This window comes from Cnephaeus nilssonii (genome assembly GCF_951640355.1).
Source record: "Cnephaeus nilssonii genome assembly, chromosome: 13".
Classification (NCBI taxonomy): Eukaryota; Metazoa; Chordata; class Mammalia; order Chiroptera; family Vespertilionidae; genus Cnephaeus; species Cnephaeus nilssonii.
The window spans coordinates 60,270,582-60,293,276 of record NC_137084.1 but is presented as its reverse complement, the minus strand read 5'-3'; the positions used below and the strand labels follow the sequence as shown (position 1 = coordinate 60,293,276).

General features: G+C 49.0%; 1 protein-coding gene across 12 annotated transcripts in view; it reads left to right on the top strand.

The window, feature by feature from the left end:
• The first annotated feature begins 11,510 nt into the window (after positions 1-11,510).
• Positions 11,511-22,695, top strand: part of SMCO4 (single-pass membrane protein with coiled-coil domains 4) — a 64,265-nt gene continuing 53,080 nt past the window's right edge. For 2 of the 12 annotated variants that reach the window (XM_079787141.1, XM_079787146.1), the window contains exon 1: positions 11,511-11,529. The gene's annotated coding sequence lies outside the window, so the exon portion shown is untranslated. Of the gene's footprint in view, positions 11,530-11,859; positions 12,174-12,479; positions 12,608-12,651; positions 12,671-12,805; positions 12,959-13,100; positions 13,293-22,695 lie in introns of those variants that run through there. The other 10 variants (XM_079787140.1, XM_079787145.1, XM_079787150.1 and 7 more) reach the window with 8 other exon arrangements.

The window sequence follows — 22,695 nt, the reverse complement described above, 5'->3', positions numbered from 1 at the left end:
AGGCCAGGTGAGGAGACAGGCCTGCCAAGATTTTCCTGGAGGGCTAGGAACTTTTATGTGTCATAGGCTCCTCTGATGAAGCTCTTCACCCTCTTCTCAGATTAATGATTTGAATAAAATAAAGCATGCAGAAGTACAAAGGAAACCACACACATTGAGATGCAGTTGTAAAATATTAAATTACTTGGTGATCAAGTAATATATACACTTCTTTTTTTATTGATTTTTTTACAGAGAGGAAGGGAGAGGGATAGAGAGTTAGAAATATCGATGAGAGAGAAACATCGATCAGCTGCCTCCTGCACACTTCCTACTGGGGATGTGGATGTGCCCGCAACCAAGGTATATGCCCTTGACCGGAATCAAACCTGGGGCCTTTCAGTCCGCAGACGGTTGCTCCATTCACTGAGCCAAACCAGTTAGGGCTATATACAATTCTTTATTAACACATTGAATAACAAAATCTAGCTTTGGGTCCAATAACACCATAATTTTAACGTAGTGAGAGGTACAAATTATATTTTGAGATTTCTCCAACACTATAATGTGGTATGAAAAATCTGATTTCTATTGGTGGCAAAGGTACAGGTATTGCTCATAATACAGTCTGTTGATTACATTAATGATGGAAAGGAATGTGAATGGAAGTTAGGGAAAACAAAGATAATTTTTCTCGTTCAAGTTCACTACAAACCTTCACTAAGAACCCTTGCTCTGGGATCCATGGTTTTTAACCCATTTTCAGTCACAAATTCCTTTGAGAATCTAATAAAAGATGCCTGTAGCCCAAGTATGTCAAACTCAAAGGCTACATGGGCCAAATAAACAAGGTTTAAGCTTATGTGGGCCGCAAAAAAAAACAAAAGCTTCAATTTTCATAGAAACATAAGTTTATTTTGATAGAGACATGCTGACTACAAAGGGCTGAAATAAATGAGTAATCATTAACATAAAATAATAGAACATTTAAATAAAAATTAATATTTTTTCTTGAACATTAACTTACCAGACACTGAATAACTGCACAAATTAATAAGCGTAACACAAATAAACCTATTTTTCTTTTTTTAAATTTATTTTTTATTTATTTTTATTTTTCCTAATTTTTTTTATTAAGGTATTATATGTGTACATATCTTACCATTTCCCCCCCCACCCCACTCCCATATATGCCCTCACCCCCCCCAGAGCTTTGCGTCCATTGGTTATGTTTATATGCATGCATACAAGTCTTTTGGTTGATCTCTTATCTTCCCCACCTCTCCCTAACCTTCCTGCTGTAATTTGACAGTCTGTTTGATGCTTTACTGCCTCTGTATCTATCTTTTTGTTCAAGTTTATAATGTTCTTTATTATCCATACATGAGTGATATCATGTGGTATTTTTCTTTCATTGACTGGCTTATTTCACTCAGCTTAATGTTCTCCAATTCCATCCAGGTTGCTGCAAATGGTAAGAATTCCTTCTTTTTTATGGCAGCATAATATTCCATTGTGTAGATGTACCATTGTTTTCTGATCCAGTCATCTGCTGATGGGCACCTAGGCTGTTTCCAGATCTTAGCTATTGTAAATTGTGCTGCTATGAACATAGGGGTGCATATATCCTTTCTTATTGGTGTTCCCAGTTTCTTAGGATATATTCCTAGGAGTGGGATTACTGGGTCAAATGGGAGTTCCATTTTCAGTTTTTTGAGGAAACTCCATACTGTTCTCCACAGTGGCTGCATCAGTCTGCATTCCCACCAGCAGTGCACGAGGGTTCCTTTTTCTCCGCATCCTCGCCAACACTTGTCGTTTGTTGATTTGTTGATGATAGCCATTCTGACAGGTGTGAGATGGTACCGCATTGTTGTTTTGATTTGCATCTCTCGGATAATTAGTGACGTTGAGCATGTTTTCATGGGTCTCTTGGCCTTCCTTCTGTCTTCTTTTGAAAAGATTCTATTTAGGTCCGTTGCCCATTTTTTTATTGGATCATTTATCTTCCTTTTATTAAGTTGTATAAGCTGCCTGTAGATGTTGGAGATTAAACCTTTATCAGTGATACCATTTGCAAATATTAAACCTATTTTTTTTATTCTTCAAAAGCAAAATATTTCCTATTGTGCACACCAAACAAGTCAGTACAAGACTAATGACATGGCAATCGGTTGCTAAAATATTCGCTGCTAGTATTAGTGGAAAGAAATGGTGCGTCTGCCCATAAGGTGAGTAAGGGAAATGAATGCAACAGGATTATAGTAATCAGTCATTAGCGAACATTGTAGTTCGTTATTAATAACTACAGGCCCGGTGCACGAAATTCGTGCATGGGGGGGGGGTTGTCCCTCAGCCCAGCCTGCACCCTCTCCAATCTGGGACCCCTCGAGGGATGTCCAACTGCCCGTTTAGGCCCGATCCTACCAGTATTGGGCCTAAACGGGCAGTTGGACATCCCTCTCACAATCCAGGACTGCTGGCTCCCAACTGCTTGCCTGCCTGCCTTCCTGATTGCCCCTAACCACTTCTGCCTGCCAGCCTGATCATGCCCTAACCACTCCCCTGCCAGCCTGATTAATGCTTAACTGCTCCCTGGCCAGCCTGGTTACCCCCAACTGCCCTTCCCTGCTGGCCTGGTCTCCCCAAACTGCCCTCCCCTGCAGGTCTGGTCACCCATAATTGCCCTGTCCTACAGGCCTGGTCCCCCCCAACTGCCCTTCCCTGCAGTCCTGGGTCCCCCCCAATTGCCCTTCCCTGCAGGCCTGGTCCCGCCCAACTGTTCTCCCCTGCAGCCTGGTTTTCCCCCAACTGCCCTTCCCTGCAGGCTTGATTGCCCCCAACTGCCCTCCCTTGCAGGCCTGGTCCCTCCCAACTGCCCTCCCCTGCTGGCCATCTTGTGGAGGCCATCTTGTGTCCACATGGGGGCAGCCATCTTGTGTGTTGGAGTGATGGTCAATTTGCATATTACTCTTTTATTAGATAGGATAGAGGCCTGGTGCACGGGTGGGGGCTGGCTTGTTTGTCCTGAAGGATGTCCTAGATCAGGGTGGGGCTTCCCTTGGGGCATGGGGCGGCCTGGGTGAGGGGCCTGTGGTGGTTTGCAGGCTGGCCATGCCCCCTAGCGACCCAAGCATAGGCTGGAAGCAGGTATCTGGGATTTATTTATCTTCTATAATTAAACTTTGTAGCCTTGAGCAGAGGCTAGGGCAGGTCAGGGTGGTTGGGAAGCTTGGCTTTCTCTATCGCCAGGGGCAACCCAAGCCTCCTGCTTGCTCCAGCTCTGTAGCCGCTGCCATATTGGTTGGGTTAATTTGCATACTTGCTTCTGATTGGCTTATGGGTGTGGCTTGTGGGCATAGCTGAGGTACGGTCAATTTGCATGTTTCTCTTTTATTAGATAGGATTATGTATAACAGGATATTGTAAAAATTAAGTTGTGAAATTTTTATTAAAATGTTTCTTATATACTATTGTATTGGCTGGGCCCAAAAATATTCATTGTGGGCCACATGTGGCCTGCTGGCCGCGAGTTTGACATGCTTGCTGTAGACCATCTCAGACAAAGAAAAAAGAGTGTTTATCTACAGATACAAAAGTTCCATCATGTTTGTGGTCCTCCTGATGCCCTTCCATGAACCATTTTTAAGTCCACAGACTCCAGGTTAAGAACTCCAGTTCAAGATGTATCAACAGTCAAAGGCACTGCACTATTCAGCATTGGAGTGTGTGTGTGTGGGGGGCTGTAAATAACAATCTAATTCTGAAAGTGGGCAGTTTTAGAGGGTGTTTGTAGCAGAAGCGACAGAACAGTCTTATCTGCACACACACAGGAGCCACATCCGGAATGTGCAAGCTCCCCTGTGGCCAGCCTATGCCCTTCTGATCATTGTTCCAGTGTCTGAATGGCCTATGGCTTGGGTCAGGTGCCTGTCCCCTCACTGGGAGAAAGCTGGGCATCTTGCTTAAATACCTCAACAGGCTAGATCTAATGAGAAAGAATAATTTCTCCCACGGAAGTTGAGGTCTTAGTACAAAAAAGGAAATGGTGTGGACATGAGACAGGCAAAAGAGAAGACAAAGTTTACTTTAAGTCTCATGAAAAGTGATGATATGTACAGCTTTTTAAATTATTATTATAAGACATACCTTCTGGGAACATTTTAATGTTCCTGAAATCAGGATATGGCTCTCAATGTATACACTGAAAGCAGCCTTCTCCCCTCTCTCCCAGAAAAGTAAATTGTTGTTAAATCAATGCTGTATCCTACAAGTGGAGCCGCCTTAGAGCCGAGGCACTGTGGCCTCACAGTGTCAATCAAAGCCATACAAGCCCGCCTCCTTGAAGCTTGAGGAAGTGCATCCACACCTATGCTCTTCAGGGCATTTTCCTGCAATCTCTGCTCTTATTTCACATCAGATGTTGGCCACACTGCTAAATGCTGTGATGAAATTCAGTTCCACGGAACGGGCTGCTAGTCAAGCTCTCTTTCAGGCACTGTGCGCCTGACAGCTTAGGTGTGGGGACTGCACACACACAGGAGCCAGGTGAGATACTCACCTGCAGTGCTCGCCTAAGTGCTGTAGCCAAGGGGACTCAGGGGTTCAGAGAACAGAGTGTGGGTTGAGTGGTGAGGAGAGAACTCGGGGTGTCCCTGCCCTGTGTCAGCGCCTGTCGGGGACAGGGCTCCAGGACCCCTCTCTGAAAGTAAAGAGCCACTGAGAACTCACACTCCTGCTCAGTATGGAAGACATACAGAGGCCTTGGGTGAGAAGGACCATGTGCCCAATGGGCTGCTCACTGGGTCAACGTCCATTCATCTCTCAGGTCTCCGCTTTGAAGTCACTTCCATAAAGGTCTTCCCAGATTTATCTGTTCATCTATTTTACCTTTTAAAAATTTGCATATTTTTATTGAATTTACCGGGGTGACATTGGTTAATAAAATTATAACGCATCATCTATACATTGTATGTATTCACCACCCCAAGTCAAGTCTCCTTCCATCACCATTTACCCGCCTTTACACTCTCCCACCTCCCCCTCCCCTTTCCCTCTGGTAATCACCTTACTGTTGTCTGTCTATGAAGGGTTTTTATTTTTTATTTTTGCTTAATCCCTTTGCCTTTTCCACCCAGCCCCACTCCCTGCTCCCTTCTGACAGCTCTCAGTCTGTTCTCTGTAGCTATGAACCAGACTTCCCAATTTAAAACTAGGCCCCTTTATTAAACTTCCTATTAGCGCCTTGTTGCTTTTTTTCTTCAAAATACTTAACATAATTTGTAATTATACTTGCTTTCCACTGATCTGTGAGCCTCTCTAGGGAGAGAAAGAACTGTATCCTTTTTGCTTGCTGCTGTGTCCACAAAGCTCGACACATGGCCCGCACATACGAGGTGCTCGGTAATAGGCGTGGCGGGATTGAAGAGTGAAGTGCAGGCCAGAAACCATCTCGCTGCTTCCTGGTAATGATGAAGCGCAGTTGGGGACAAGGACACAGTTGATAGGAAATACTTTTGAAGTTAAAAATGTGCCCAACCCAAAGGGACAGCTGGTGTCTGAGTCACCGAGGAAGATCCTGAGGGTTGTGGATCTGAGAGATAAGGTAATTAATGTGTTGCTTTCGGTTTGGAGTTTAAAACCTATAGAGGGCTATTTACAGCCTATGGAACAAGGGTGAAGCTCCCTGCTCTGTTCCACACAGGCCGACAGGTCCTCCTTTAATGCGACTCAGGGGAGTTGTGGTGTTACTGTGGTCTGATTTTCCCAAGCAAAAAACAGAGACCCTGAAAGGAGCTGACAACCATGAAGACAGGCAAGTTAATGAAGCTCTTATGTTTCCCGAAATAGAAACTTAACATTTGCCATCAGGGAGAAAAATGTGAAGAAATTAAGTTGAAAGAATGCAACTTAATTAAAGACTTTAAATAATTAAAGAATTTTTAATTATTTGAGAGAGAGAGAGAGAGAGAGAGAGAGAGAGAGAGACAAACATTGATTCGTTGTTCTACTTATTTATGCATTCATTGATTTTTTTTCCTTGTATGTGCCCTGACTGAAGATCGAACCCGCAATTTGGGTGTATCTAGAGGATGCTCTAGCCAGCTGACCTACCAGCCAGGGCCTCCACTGATGTTCTTGGCTTGCGAGTTTGCTCAGGTGCTGGCAGTGGGGTAGGGCTGCCTTCCCAGCCTTTGGCTGAAGTCTTAAATTCCACAAAACCAGAGCAGCGAGCCTGAAGATCTCGGTTGAAGTTTTCATTAGCGCTCCAGTGCCATTGTGCAAATGAAAGCTGAGATCTTAAAACATTTCCTTATATGGAATTTTATAGCTTAAAAAAAAATGGGCAAGGCTACCTTTACTGCAGCATTGAGTAGGTACAATTTTGTTCAAAGTCTTTGTTTAAAAAAAAAAAATATATATATATGATATTACTACCAATGAGAAAAAAAAATTTTTTTACTTGATACTTAGGCAGTTTTCTCTGAGGAATTCACATCCCAGCAAACTGCATGAAATGGGTAGGCTAGCTTCTGGTAGACATGTAAGTGGATGGCACTTCATATTATACTACTTCTCAGAGACAAGAAGTTGGATATTTTCCACTCAGCTTAGAGAAAGCAACTTTTACCCCTTTCCATCTAGAAGCATCTTTCCATAATGTTGGCTTCTGGAACTCATATCAGATTTAACCACTATTAACACCGATTGAGCACCTATCAAGGGAAGCATTGCCAAAGGAGTTCATTGTTTGACCACTGTATTCGGCTAAGCGTTGGGTAAACTACTTAAATGTTCTAGGTCTCAGTTTCTTCATTGTGAAACAGGGATTAAAAACAATACCTCCTTGCCCTAGCCAGTGTGGCTCAGTTGGTTGGGCATCGCCCCATATACTGAAAGGTGATGGGTTCAATTCCTGGTCAGGGCACATACCCAGGTGTTGGGTTTGATCCCTAGTCAGGGTGCATTTGGGAGGCAACAGATCTCTCTCTCTCTCTCTCCCCCCGCCCCCTCCTTCTCTCCCTTCCTCTCTCTAAAATCAATGAAAAGCACACCTTTGGGTGAGAATGAAAAAGCAACAACAACAACAAAATACAATTATCTCCTCTTAGGGTTAAGAAGCCCCTCTCCCATGGGGAACAATGTTGGTGACTTTAGAAAGATTTGCCCTGCCATAATAACACACACACACACACACACACACACACACACACACACACGTGTGTGTGCGTGCACAGATGTACACTCACACATACTTGGTCATCAACCAGACCTCAAGCCTAGAGCTTGGTTTTCAACAGGACATCTCCAAAGCCATGGCCACCTCCCTCTTGACCCACCACACAGATGCAGTCCCGGGTGAAGCCCCTTCAGCCCCCTTCTAACCAGCGGAGCTAACATGACTGCCAAGTAGGTGGGCAGCAGAAAAGAGAACAGAGGCTGGATCTGCATGACTAAAACCAGCAAGAACAACAGTTGATTGAGGACAGTCTACTGAGTCTCAGGAGCCCTGTAGGGATTCCCCAGGTCTCTGAGACTGTCAAGAGGTCATTCCTGAGGCTTTCAGATTGCATACACCAATAACATGACAGAAACACTGAGGGGTGAAACTGAGGTTGCCAACTATTTTGCCAAAAAATGACCCAAAACAAAGCACCCAAGCTATCACAAACAGAATATTCATTGATACAAAAATGGAATACATTTGAAGTACGGTAGCAACCATACTTAGGTAAAAACTGCTGTTTGAATTTTAACCCTGCTATTCTGGCTTCTGTACACACTTGCTTGCTTGGACAATAGGGTGGTTACCTCAGCTTCCAGACTGAGACCTGGAGACACAGAGGTAATGTTCCTGTGCCTGTGGACCAGGACTACAGGAGATTGATTCCCACTGACTCAGTAGCTCCAGGAGTAGAAACTGTAGATAACCTTTAGAGATTACTGACTCCGCTAGGGTCTGCTTCTGTAAAAACCTGCTTTCCCAAGATAGGGCCACATTCCAATAATGTCCAGCAGGGGCTGGGAACCCCCCTGCAGGCTGTTCCCAGACTTTAGAATTTAGAACAAAGGAAAATTTTTGTGGTTTGGACCTTTAAAAGGACTGCCTATACCTGGGACAGCGCGGTCGTGTGGACTCCACCTGCATGTGGTGCACTCGCGACGTCCTGGCCAGTTTCAATAAATCCTTGCCTGCTTTTTTTAATCAATCAGCAGCCTCCGGTGGTCTTATTTTTGACTCCAGGGTTCGACCCCACAACACATTTGCTTTACATTGCTCCAATACGCTCTCGTTTTGCCTCTGACTGGCAAAAGCTTCTCCAGGGACCTGTGGCCACTGGCAGAGAAGCCTGGGACCTCTGCTATGGTGTCGGCACAGCCAGGCACAGATAGGCCAGGGAGCGGGTTCCATGAACATAGGCCACCGGCCTCTGCTCCTGGCAGCTGCAGCCAGACCTTGAATCCAGTTTCAGTTTTGAGGGCTCCCACTTCAGCAAATGCTCTGAGGCATGTGGCCTTCATTGTTCTAGACCTCCCTCCTCTTTCTTTCCTGCTTAAATCCTTTGTCCCTCAGAACCAGCACAGAAGAGCCTAACATGGCACATCTCTGAAACACAAGGCAGTGTTTCCTTATTTATCCTGCGTGTGAGTCCTCGTCCTCTTCACAGCAGCACACAGGGACCCAGCGTGGCACGTCTCCCACAAATCCACACTCATCATACTATTTTTTTCTCGCCCATTTCTACAAAGCTTATGTCATATGGATGAGTCAGAAGAACCTTGAGGCCTATATTATTCATTCACTCATTCATTCATTCATTAATTCATTCAATAAATATCAGTCTCTATGCCAAGTGACACAGATATAATAGTGAGCAAGCAAACACTGCCCCTTTTCTCATGGAGGGAGAACAATGAAAGAAATAAATGAACACATATGTAATTATAAAAATGTGATAAGAACAGGGCAAAACAAGGAATGTCATGACAGAGTGTAACAGATGGAGTGGTTAAGAAAAGTTTTCCTGGGGAAACCGAGGCCTGAGGGATAGTGTAGGGGACAGTCAGCGATTTTGTCACCTTTGATTCACTTTTCTCTTGTGGTAACAACGCCCTGATGACTAGGAGTCTCATTCTTCACAGACAGGGCCAGGGCTTGGAATCTTGGGTGGATGATGCAAGAACAGAAAAAACCGGAGTGGGCAGAGTGCTGAGTGAGGGGCAGAGCAGACCCCGTGCCTCTGGAGGGGCAAGTTGACCAGACCTCCTGGGACCACGTTGAGTTTGGATTTGTCTTCAATGCAAAGGAAGGTTGTAAAGATATTTAATTAAGCACAAGGAGGGAATTTTTAGTAGCAACAAATGTCATAAAGGAAAAGCAGAAAAATCCAATGAACATTATGAAGAGCTTTGACTTGGTCATTCCATCCCAGTTCTGCTCTAAGCTCCAGGACCCTAGGAATTTGTTAGGCTCTTCTGATCTCTCCTAGTCCCAGTTTCCTCATCTATAAAATGAGGCGGTGGATTAGCTGATCTCTAACTTCCCTTCCTTATCTGATGTTTCATATTTACGGAGAAACATTGTCCAGCTGGACAAGATGTCCACCATTAAGAAGTTCATGAAAAAAATGGGAGAGAGAAACACAACCAACCTCTATAATGCCTGTTGTGCTTTATAATATTTAATGCACTGACACGCTGATTTTGCCAGCTCATTGTCATGTTGGCTGCCAAAGGATTTGAAACAGTTCTGGACTCAGCAACCAATTCAATGATGTCCCTTGAAAGAAGGCATTCCGTAAAGTGGGATACTCTGCTCAGCTGAGGCATGGTGACTTTAATCGAATGCTTCTTCTTTTTTTTAAATATATTTTATTGATTTTTCACAGAGAGGAAGGGAGAGGGATAGAGAGCTAGAAACATCGATGAGAGAGAGACATCGACCAGCTGCCTCCTGCACACCCCCCACCAGGGGATGTGCCCGCAACCAATGTACATGCCCTTGACCGGAATCGAACCTGGGACCTTCCAGTCCGCAGACCAACACTCTATCCACTGAGTCAAACCGGTTTCAGCTCGAATGCTTCTTGACAGGAAACACTAAGGAGTGTATTGACTCTTGGGTGAATTTCACCAAAACCTTGCAACTGCCACAAGGCCTTTGTATGATGTATCAGTTATCTGTTGCTGTGCAACAAACCACCCAACCCTTAGGGCTTGAAACAGCCATTGTATTTCTCACAATTCTTGGGTTGCTTGGGCCTTTTTTGGCTGGTCCTGCCTGGGCTTCCTCAGCTGGGGGTTGGCTGGGGGCTGCTGTAGCTGGGATGGCAAGCCTCTCTCTGCCTGGGTCTTTCATCTTCAAGGACGTCGGACCAAGTTTCCTTACTGTCCCCCCAGCGTTCCAAGACCAGCGTGCCTATCAACTGTCCCCGCTTTTGCCGTATTTGCTGATGTCCCAGTGGCCAAAGCATGTCTCATGGTCAAGCCCAGGGTCACTATGGGAGGGGGGCGACACTAAAGGCATGCATACTGCGGTACGATTCACTCGAGGCCATCAGTGTAATGACGTTTGAACATTCCCTCTTAGACGTGGATTGCAAGATATGCAACTTGAACTTACAAATGATAGTGCTTTCACAAAGACACAATACACATGTTACAACTGGTATAAGGAAGCTTTTGAAGTCACCTTATTAAGGGGACTGAATCCTGCATCAAATGGCCCTGCTTGCCTCATAAAATTATTCATTAATTTTTAGCAGTGGCCTTGGGAAGTTATGTACATATACTATTCAGAGGAAAATGGCATTTACAATTATAATGAAGGGAAACAATTCACACTGCAGTACTGCCCCAATTTGCTAGTTTCCCATTTAGCATCCTCCCCCCCCCCCCCCCCCGCATCTCTCTGCCCTAGTATGTACATGCCTGTCTCCTCCACTAGACAGCAAACTCCTTTGAGGGTGGAAGTCTTACCTCACCCAGGTTTGTTCCCTTCACTGTCACAGCACCCACAGCACTCAGGAGATGTGCCCTAACTGTTTGTAAACTCATCAGTAGTTGCCTTTTCTTAAACACATATATGCTCCAGGGACTTTACTCACAGACTGGGTCACCAATTCTCTCTCAATGCCACAGGTAAACGTTATGCACCAGCGTGGAACCGAGGGGCCTGAGGTGCCGGAAGCCCAAGGTGGATGCGCTGGGAGTCCAGCCAAGTCCCCCCTGACGCCGCTTCACCGCTGCTTTACCTGTGGAGCCGGAAGGAGGCCCTCAGAAGTGAAAAGGTGGCCTCAAGGGGTTGAGAGAACCCCTTCACCGCCTTTGCCATAAAATAAACACTCGTTCATTGAGAGATTGGCCACCGAAAGGCAGGAGGAAAGCCTGCCGCAGAGCCAGGTCCACAGCTCTTAGGAAAACCCAGACCAGCTCCTTCCAGGGGGTGGGGAGAGGAGGAACTGAGAGGCCTTGCTCCGGGGCTGGCCCTGTTGGTCAGGTGACAAAACCACACAAACCAGGGCATTACAGTTGTCTTCAGGTGAAAAGGTAGGTGGCCATCATTTTACACATTTGCCTATAGTGCTTACTGCCTGCTAGATCAGTAATATGCTAACAAGAGCTACCATTTAGTTACTATATGGTATGCGTGTGTGTATGTGTGTGTGTGTGTGTAAAGCTCTTTACATACAATGCGTGATCTCAATTAATGCTCCCAACAACCCTAAGAAGTAGATTTTATTTGCTTGTTAATCCTCCCATTTTTCATTGATTTTTCTTTTAGAGAGATTGGAAGGGAGGGAGGAAGGGAGGGAGAGAGAGGGAGGAGAGAGAGAGAGAGAGAGAGAGAGTGGTGGGGGGAGAAACATTGACGTGAGAGAGACACACCATTGGTTGCCTCCTGCACGCGCCCCAAACTGCAACCAAGGTATGTTCCCTTGACTGGAACCCAACCCGCGACCCTCAGGTGCGCGCGGGAGGGGAGCTGGGTACGCTCTAACCACTGAGAACACCAGCCAGGGCTGACGTAGATTTTATTGGTCTTCATTTACAGATGAGGTACGGTACCCAGGAGATCAGCTTTCCGGAGATTTTCAGCTTTGAAGTAGTAGATCTAAAACCCAGTCTTGTTGACTGAAAGCCCTGGATAACATTTAGCTGTGTGCCTCTTGTGGCTTTGCTGCTGGTCTGAGGTGGGGAATTGCGAATCTCATTTATTCATGCAAAGCTGCGCACGTGTGTGTGTGTGTGTGTGTGTGTGTGTGTGTGTGTGTGTAATTTACAGAAAGCAAATCCAGGTCAGGAGAGCTTGAGGTTTAAGAGCCTACTTGTGTGGAGAGAGGCAAAAATCTCACTCACCGATTCACTCTGTTGCCCCCTCAAGAAGTATTTATGGCGCACTTGGGTATTCCAGGCAGGGCGCTACCTTAGCCCCAGGGAAGAGAAGGGTGAACGCGAGAGGCGAGTGTGCTCCCCTAACCACCGCCCCCTAACCACCGCCCGCTCCCGGTTTTACTGTTTCGTGGGCGAGGCGTTCAGAGAAGCAGGAACTGAACGGATCGACCCGGGGATGACTTCTGCCCCGGCGGCGCGGGAGCCAGGGGAGCAGGCGCTGAGCAGCTCGGAGGTCGGGGCAGGCTCCCCGGAGGCAGCGGCGAGCCCGGGGCCGGGCGCGCGGGACGATCTCCAGGTCCCGCGGCTCCCGTGGGGAATGGAGAGCTGGGGCCGGGCCGGGAGCCAGGCTGGCCAGGGAAGGGAAGACGAGGGCGGCGGGGGCGGAGGCCGCGGCGAGGGCGGCGGAGCGTTAGGGTTAGGGCGAGAAGATGCGGCTTCCCGGCGGCAGAGGGCGCCTGGCGCTGCGGTCCGGCGCTCCGGAGGCAGGGGCGCGGGCGCGGAGAGGAGAGGCGAGGCGAGGCGCGCGAGCGGCGGCGGCCACTGCCACGTCTTCCCGGCAGTGGCGGCGGCGGCGCGGGAGGAGGTGAGCGGAGCGCGGCGGCGGGGCGGGCGCGGGGAGCCGGCGCTGGACGGGAGTGCGGGCGCCCAGACAGCGCGGTCCCCGCCACGCCGGCTCCGCCGCCCGGGCTGACCGCCGAGGCCCGAAAGCCGAGCGGGTCCCGAGCGCAACTCGTGCGCGCTGGGCGGGCAGGGGCCAAGGAGACGCGCGCCCTCCCGGCTGTGGCGGCTCCAGGCGCGGAATCCCTGCCGCTGCGGGGCCCGGGCCCCGGCCGGGAAAAAGTTGGGGCGCACGGCGAGCCTGCGTGGGCCGGGCGGGAAGTGCGGGTGCCGGCGGACTGGGGTGTCGGGAGGACGCGGTGAGAGGTGGGGGCCGGGGCGGGGGGGGTCCCGGGCCAGAGGCGGGGCGGCCGGGAGCGCGGGGTTTGGGAAGGCGGAGACGCGGGTCCTGTAGGCGGGGAGAAACGGTTGCGTGCGCTCCGAGTCTCGGGCGTGAGTGGACGAGTGTGTGGCCGGGGGCTCTGCGGTGAGAGGGAGGGAGGCGCCACGGGTGCGGACCCTGGGGGTCGGCGGAGCAGCCGGCCGCGGGGCAGAGCGCGGGGGAGAGGGTAGTGCCTCCTCCTGGCCTGTTTCGGGGCAGACCGGGAGAGAGGGTCAGGCTGAGAGTTGGGGACGCCTCCGGCGTCTGAAGCCCCGATGGGGAGTTCCTGTGAGAGGTGGGGGAGGGAGCTGAGAATTGCTTCCTCCACCGCTTGGGTTGAGTGCCGCCCCTCCCCATAGGCCACATGCACCTCCCGGACTGCAGTGCTCTTGTCCTGGGGAAGTTGAGGAGGGACCCCTGAGTGGTTTAGGGGTTCCAAGGTGAGTAGGAGTGGGTTCCATGAAATCCTAACTGGAGCCGGAAGCTGTCTGACTCCTCTCCCCCCCCGCCCCCCCCCGCCCCTCTCCCGCCCCCTCATTCCCTCTCCAGTACCTCCAAGGTCTGATTCCCTGGTTTGGGCTAGCCAGGCCCCCAAACCCAGCAGCACATCTGCTCACAGGGTCCCGAGTATCCTGAAGGGGGTATAAAACATGGCCTTTTACTCTTTGCTGAGGTTGGTTATTTTAGAAACAAGTGGTTCTGGAGATGCTGGATGCTTAATTAGAACAATCTGTGTGGTGGCCCTCGACAATGGAGATGACTCATGCTGGCTTAATTTTTTCTTCCCCAGAAAAAAAATTAAAAGACACAAGTGTGCGAGGTCATTAGCAGCCGCGATAGAGCTGGAGACCCACACTGTGGGCCTTTTGAGCTCCAGTTCTAGTCCTCGATACACGAGCAGGTATATGACCTTGAATGAGTCACTTGCCCTCTCTGGACCTCAGTTTCCTTATCTGTGAAATGGGATATAAAGAAAGAGAACTCCACAATCTGATAGTGGCAGGAAAAGGTTTCTGAGGGAAACAGATCTTTTTCCTTGTGAGACTAGATGAGTCACACAATCAATTTCAACCTATTCCTGTAAAGAAATTAGGATGGACTTAAAATAGACAAGAAGCAATATGGCAAAACGCAAGACAAAACCAAAAACTAATAACAATTGGTACTAGACTTACAGTATGAATACTGTTCTCATGCAGGCTGTCTTTACTGTAAAGTTGTTTGTTGAAAAATATAATGTGTATTTCACTTGTGGATTTGAATTTTTGTGTTTGTTTGTTTGAGCCGTCAAGCCTGGAGTGGATGCTCAGTTGGACTGGTCTGCTGCAGCCTTACTTGAGGAACATCCCTAGGATATCTCATTGCCATAGTACTATAGATTTCCTTCTGTCTGTCTCATGCTGGGATCCTAGTACCTGGACTTCTGTCATCTTTTTCTTTCTGGCTTAAAAAGTGGTGAGCTGATTCCTGTTGCATATAACCTTTCTGAATTTCTCGGGGTTCTTTTAAGTGAGTGTAATTAATGGGCAAACAGTGCACTAGATGCAGGACATTAAAAATAGCGTAAGGTAATAACTGCCCACCCCAGCCCTATTTTCAGACCTTCTGGGCAGCCTCTCACTAGAACTTCCGGGTCACCTGCTGGCCATCCAGATTTGGATACTAAGGGTCATCGCAGAGTTGAAATGACATGGCCCAGTCAAACAGCACATTGATGATCAAGCCATGACGCTGGAAGGAGAGGAGGAACTTTTGTATTTTATAACTGAATGCTCTTGTCCTTCTGTTTTCTTCCATTAGTAGCTTTCTGAAATCCATTTTGGATTTGACCACATCATTTTCAGTCATGGTTTTTTGTCAGTTTCTTGGAAGCTGCAGTTAGTGGTTATCTCAGAGTTTGAGGTCGTGGTAAAATTATATTCTCTCCAACAAGTAAAGGTTTGATTAATTAGGGTGAATCTTTAAAAATATCTGTTATATACGTGTGTGTGTGTGTGTGTGTGTGTGTGTGTGTGTGTGTAGTGTGTATGTGTTTAAAATTTGCTTTAACGAAGGGCTGTTAAATTAATAAATGTCATGCTGCTAATAATAGTTACCATTTGAGCCCCTACCATTTATCAGACAGTGTGAGGTGAGAAGAAAAAAAAAAGAGTTCAAAGGGCACAGCTCTTCCAGCTGGCTCACACAAGTTACTGTTGATCTTTGAAACTAAACAGCCTTTTATAACAGCGAACAAGGAATTCTTAGCTATCTTACAGGGTTGTGATATTATATGAGGCAGTGTGTATGGGAAACAACATGTAAACTGTGAAGTGCCCTCCAACCCAGGACCGTGTATTAACATAATAAGCATGTGGGGACACTGGGAGCTTATGAGTCCAAGGGTCTTGGTGTCTGGTGGGCCTGGGTACACGTCCTGATCCCATCTCCTGCCCCCTCTGAGCCTGGCGTCCGCATATGTAAAGTCAGGGTATTGTCGGCCTTACAGTAAATGAGGTACACCTGTGAATTGCAGTGGGTGCTCAGTAAAGGGTGGCGCCCACCCCTCTCTCTCCCTTTGCCCACAGGCACTCGGGATAATGGCATTGATTAAGTCTTCCAGTAGGAATTGTCCTCAAGGGGAAAAGGCTTTTAAAGTACACTTTTGTGCTTATGAATAATTCTTCCCGCCTTCACCTTCCCATTCCAAACCCCCCCACACAGAGTGACTGTGGCCAGGCCCTGCCAGCATCTAAAAAGGAGGGCACTGACCCAAATCAGAAGCCACCCTTCTGTCATCGTTTTCATTCTGGCTTAGGGTCTTTGATAGGAAGGTGAAGCTGGATGTAGCTAGTTTCCCTTTGCCCATTTTGTGCCCTTCTCTCCTTTTTTATTCGTTTTTATGGGCAGGGAAAAGATACTGAATGTGGGGTGTTTCTAGCTGGAGGGGAGATATTGGAAGAGCTATAGGATAAGGTGGGGGAAGGGGTGAGGGGATGGGGGGGGGAAGGGCAGGGCAGGGAAGGAGATGGCAGAGTTGAACCTGACACAAGAGCTGGAAAGCTTGTCGTGGGAGAGATCTGATAGATGTAAGATTTGGCTCAATAAATGGGGCCACGTTCTACCTAGCCCTGTAAGTCTCTCTTGTGGGGCCTTGGAGTTCTCACGCTACAGGCAGATTGTGACTTGTGGTGGCATCATAAACGAGTTTCCATAGCAAGTAGTATGCTGAAAAGGAAATTAAGTTCCACGAGGGTGCTTGTTGTGACTGGTGCCAGAATATCTCTGAGCATTTTATTAAGATTCAGTCAGTCTTTAAGAATACTTCTTAGTCCTCTGAAGATATTAATTAAGAAATAGTTTAAAAAAAAATAGAAATGTGTTCTTTGTGAGCGTTTGAAAAAAATGTAATCTTCCTAAATCTTTGGAACAAAGGGAGTCCAAACAAAAAATCACAGAGCTGTATGTTTTAAAAGCATTTCCTCCCAAAGTGATGCTCTCTCCCCCCCCTTCCCATTCTCCTCGTGCATTATTTTGATAATGAGTTAATTTTGGCTTCTTTCACATTTTGGAAGCCTAATTTTTATGTTTATGAATGACCCTAATTTTTAGATCTCAATGTGCCTTCTTTTCTCTTGAGTAATTCATATTCACTGTGAAGCAGCCGTGCGGGTGGTGAGGAGCACAGATCCAGAGCCAGGTTGGGGGGGGTGGGGGTAGGGTAGGCAGCGTGGTGCCCTCGGAGAGCTGGGCTCTCTACAACTAGGGTTTCATCCTCACAGCAACTCTGGAGGTTGATCGTGTCATTCCCAGTGCACAGAGGGGGAAATGGGCACAGAGACGCAAGTGTGCCCACAGAGCTAGCATGTGGTTCGTCTGAGTGCCAGCTGAGGTCTGTGTGACTCCAGAACCTGTGCCGGCAGCGGCCTGGCACTGCTGCCAGGGTTGCACTCTGTCCTGTAGGCTGGGGGTTCCCACTAAGGGAGAGAGGGTCCGGTCTGTATTTTAGAAAGCTGGCTCGTGGGCGGTGTACACTGTGAAGTTAGGGGAAATGAGTCCATGAGAGTAATTGGCATGAGGGATGACGAGGACTTGAACTTAAGACATTAAGACAGTGGTGATGGAGAAAGGGGGATGCGTCAGGATGGATAGCGCTTCGTGTCCCCCCATCCCCTGGAATTGCGGATGCGAATGGTGTGGACTGAAAGCAATCTCTGCAGAAACCAAAGTCGCCTCCTTTGGTTTCCCGTGTCCGGTGGAGCAGGTGCCTGAGTGAAACCTGAAAGCGCCTTCCCCTCTCTTTGCTCACCCCCTGGCCTTACCATTTCTGCCTTTCAGGTTCCTCAGGCCCCCTTTAGGAAATGCTGGTTTGAGCATTCAAACAAAGCCCTAGCATTGAAGGAAAAACACCCCCAAGGAAGGAAACTTCCTGGGGTGTAGCCTAAATCCCACTGTTCCCTGGTGGACCCAGTCTATCCACTAGGGGGTGTGATCTGCAGTTTTGCCTGTTTCTCAAGAGTTGACTGCCTCTAGGCAGGGCTGACTTGTAGGCACACAGCACGCGAGGGGCTGGCTGGGAAAGGGAGGAGTGTTGGGAGAGTTCACAGAAGTGACCAGCCCTTTGAGGAGGAGGTGGGACCACCCTCCCCTGAAGGCTGCAGCCTCAGTGGGGAGCCAGGCCGTACCTGGGTGAGCCGGATTCAGAGCAAGGGGAGATGATGAGTCCTGGTGGCTAATGTCCGTGCGTCCCCATCAGGATGTACGGTGGCCACGCCAGTGATGTGCTAGTCTCATGCCCTCCACTGGAGTCAGTGCCAGACTTCGTAAGGAACTTGCGTGGGCTTCTGTTTTCCCATAGGCATAGCACGCATGCCCTTCAGAGAGTTCTTGCTTCGCTTGGGGCAGTTGGTCAGGTTTCAGATTTTGGGGGGCTGCATGCTGTTTGGGAGGAAGGTTACCTTTATTCCCAGGGTTACCTTTATTGGATTACCTGCTTCCTGGCATCGCAGCCATAAGCCATCTCTGCGGTGAGTCACTGCAGAAGGCGCAGCTCCCCTACCTTTGCTGGATGGTACCCCTTTCCCTTCGAGATTTTGACCTCTTTTCCTTGTCCGAAGGGCACCTCTTGGCAGCCCCCCAGCTGCAGACGGTGGAAGTGCCCAGTGAGTTTGGCTGGTGCTAACAGGGTACCTGTTTTAACGGGAGGAGCATTTTTGCCTGGCCGTGTCAGCTGTCTCGCCTGCCTCTTAAACATTATGTCCTAAGCTAAGCCCATTGGTTTCTCTTTTTCTTTTTGCTTCATATTAGCTGTGTGTGTGTGTGTGTGTGTGTGTGTGTGTGTGTGTGTGTTTGTTTTAATTATTACTGGGAAACAAAAGAGATACTAATTAAATATTGGAGTCCACAGAAGTGCCTCTGCTGGCGAGCAGAAAGAATAGTTACATATTTCGCCAGGATGCCATTGATTTATGTCTCCCTTTTCCACATTGTTGCTGTTTTGTTGGCAGAGCCATCTGATTTGATCAGTTTGGATGTCAGCAGCGAGTGTGAAAAGATCTCTGGGCTGTGTGCCGAAGTGGAGGGGACTCACATGAGTGGGCCTCGGGGCTGCCAGTCTTGGCTGTGCCCGCAGTCTGAGGAGCCTGGCACACACGCCTTTGTCCGGGAGGTGGCGTTTGGCCAGGCCTTTTCCTTGACTTTGCTGGAAGCAGCTCCGTGGGTGGCTTTTCCTCTGCTGTTGGAAAGAGCATTCTCCCTTCATCCTGAAATTCTCTCGCAATCTCGGTTCCTGCTTTGTTTTCTCTCATTCAGTGGGTGAAAGGCACAGTGAGTTTGGAGCTGTGCAGGTTCAGGGTAGGACAGGTTTGCAGCTTGCACAGAGCCTTTCCAGAAGTGTTCCTTCCCTCTCACATCTCTCTTCTTCCCTGTTGATCCCAGTCCTGCCTCTCACCAGTGGCTTAGAAACTGCACTTGAACTTGATCAGTCACTCTTGGGAAGAAGACCTGGAAGTGGGCACCAAACTTGTTCAGATTGGTGTGATAATTTCACAGCAGGACAGAACCCTGGTTTGGTGGTGGTGGTTTTTAACCAGTTCATTCGCTTTAAAAAAATGATAGAGATAATACATGAATATATTACACTCGTAAGCCCCACACTCCCATTCACAGAGTACGTAGCAGTGCATAGGAGTCATCCAGTTCCCCTTCCCTACGCACCGCCTCCCTGCTGGGTTCTCAGAGGTGACCAGTGTGATGCGTATCCTAAATTATTCATCAGCCTGGATAGACACAAATACAGATAGTTTAGTTTTGTTTGTAAGCACCAATCTGGTCGCATCATATATATCATTTTGTGATTTTCTCTTTTCCCATTATATGTCTTGTAGATCTTTTCATGCATGTAACTCTTTTTATTTCTCTTTTGTCTAAAAAATATTTTATAGTATAGATAGATCACAATTTATGAGGCAGCCCCCCTTGAGAGACATCCGAACTAACTCTTTGGCTTTGCTGTTATATCTTCCCACATACCTACTGTTACGCACATATGCATGCGTTTCTCAGAAGTGGAACTGGTGTGTCAAAGTTTCACACATTTAAACTGTGATAGCAACACCCCCGCTGTGCTCTCAAGGGCTGTACTGGTTTAAACGGCCAGGACTGTATGAGGTTGCCCATTTGCTGTGGGCTGCCATTCTTCTAGGGGAAGGACATGGGTTGTGGTGAGTAGGCATTTCATTGATTATGATTGAGGCTGTGAGACTCCTCATTTGGCCTCTGGATCCTAGTGGGCGCTTCCATAGTAACCACAGAAAGTGCGGAGCTGAGCTCTCTAGGACCAAGGTGTGAGCATCCTGTTGCCAGGGTGACCCCCGCGGCTCTGGAAGCAAGCACTCCTGGTTTGCCATTCTCTTCGCTTCTCCCAGAGGCTGGGTACGAGAATTGAGCCCTTTAATTGGGGTGTAACCTGCCGGGGTATTTCCTCCCCTGAGGAAGCAAGCATGTGTAGGCAGCACATTGAGACCCGTCGGTCCTGCGCTGCTGAGGCAGGAATTCGAGACTGGGGGGCTGAGCTGGGAGAACACGTTAAGGTCATTTGCCGGAAAATCAGTCCCTCTCGCTTCTGGAATAGCCTCCATGAATGGGGTGAAGCAGGGTTCTGTGTGCGGTGGGCCTTTCCTTCAGGGGTGTGGCGATCAGTGCCCGTCTCCTGGCTTGTTGGAATATTGTGATGCTTTGCCCCTTAGCCAGCGTGCTTTGGGGGGAAAGCCATGGTCTCTTAGATGGTGTTCCAAGGGTCTGACCTGGTAGAGGAGGCATCTGGGGGCCCTCATGAATAGCGTCCCCCCTCCTTCGTCCCTCCCCCTCCCTCCCACTCCCCTGCTTCCGGCCATCCCTGCAGACTGAGCTGCCCAGTGGGTTTGGGGAACCTCTGGCCTACTGGGTGAGTGTCCTTTACCTGCCATTCAAGGGAACCAGAGAAGAGAGTGTTAGAGGATGCTCCAGGGTCAGGACCAGGGGGTTCCAGCTCCCACTGAGCCCCTTATGGCTGTGGGATGTAAGCAAAGTTATTTTATCCCCTGGGCCTCAGCTTCCTCATCTGTAAGCCAGGAATAATAATAGTACCAACCTCACAGGGCTGTTGTGAGGATTCAGAGAGTAAGGTTTGTAACACGCTCAGCATATTACCTAGTAAGGACTCAGTAATTATAAGTGATGACTACTCTTATTTGTGTTCCTTTTTCCTTCATAAATGTTAAGTGCATGAATGCACATTACATTTGCTAAATATAAAACTGCCCATAATTGAGTATTGTTAAAGAAAGGAGGCCAGGAGACGAGGAGGCCAGGAGACGAGGAGGCCAGGAGACGAGGAGCTGACTACAGGCAGATTTGGTGGGTGGGGGCTGTGGGAGTCAGAGGGGGTGAAGGGGAAGGTTTGTCAGGGAGCCTTGGGAGGGGAGGAGGGCAGGTCTGGTGTTGACTCCGCACAGCAGTCCTGCTGTGAAACCCCAGGGCCCTAAATGCATAGATCAAGAGTGTGGGACCCCAGTACAACTTCTCCCTTTGGTTGGGGGTTGGGGGTGCTGAGCCAGGCCCTTTGAGGTGAAGTGCCGCCCCTGCCCCTGGCTGGCCCTTACTGAGTGGAGATAGGGAGATGGGGGTCCGGGTCTCCTCACTCTGGGGGTTGGGATTCTTTCTCTCTTCTTCACCTGCCTCGTGCTGCCTGTTTCCAGATGTGGGAAAACACTACAGTGTTAGGCGCTCTGCAAAGGTCTGCCTCCTGAGGGAGGCGCTTGTGGGATGAGGGCACTGAAGTACAGAAAAGTAAAGTCAGGTGAAGCAGGGCTGGCATTCAGAGTCAGGCCTGCCCTGCTTCAGAGCTCACGCTTGTACCTTCTACCTGGTTACGTTTCTAGCAGTGATGCCTGGGTGGGTGTTGGTAGCAGTGCTGCCTGGGCGGGTGTTGCTAGCAGAGCTGGCCCTGGGTGGGTGTTGGTAGCAGTGCTGCCTGGGCGGGTGTTGCTAGCAGAGCTGGCCCTGGGTGGGTGTTGCTAGCAGTGCTGCCTGGGCGGGTGTTGCTAGCAGAGCTGGCCCTGGGCGGGTGTTGCTAGCAGTGCTGCCTGGGCGGGTGTTGCTAGCAGTGCTGGCCCTGGGTGGGTGTTGCTAGCAGTGCTGCCTGGGCGGGTGTTGCTAGCAGTGCTGCCTGGGTGGGTGTTGGTAGCAGAGCTGCCTGGGTGGGTGTTGCTAGCAGTGCTGCCTGGGTGGGTGTTGCTAGCAGAGCTGCCTGGTGGGTGTTGTTAGCAGAGCTGCCTGGGTGGGTGTTGGTAGCAGTGCTGCCTGGGTGGGTGTTGCTAGCAGAGCTGCCTGGGTGGGTGTTGCTAGCAGAGCTGCCTGGGTGGGTGTTGCTAGCAGAGCTGCCTGGGTGGGTGTTGCTAGCAGTGCTGGCCCTGGGTGGGTGTTGCCTGGGTGGGTGTTGCTAGCAGTGCTGCCTGGGTGGATGTTGCCTGGGTGGGTGTTGCTAGCAGTGCTGCCTGGGTGGATGTGGCCTGGGTGGGTGTTGCTAGCAGTGCTGCCTGGGTGGGTGTTGCTAGCAGTGCTGCCTGGGTGGATGTTGCCTGGGTGGGTGTTGCTAGCAGTGCTGCCTGGGTGGATGTGGCCTGGGTGGGTGTTGCTAGCAGTGCTGCCTGGGTGGGTGTTGCTAGCAGTGCTGCCTGGGTGGGCGTTGCTAACAGAGCTGGCCCTGGGTTGAGGTCTATGCTGGTCTCTTATGCCACTCAGTGAGTAATGTCTGTGCATGTGTTCATGTGGATGCATGTTTGTGTATGACAGCAAGTTCATTTGAAGTCTCTAACTTGTTT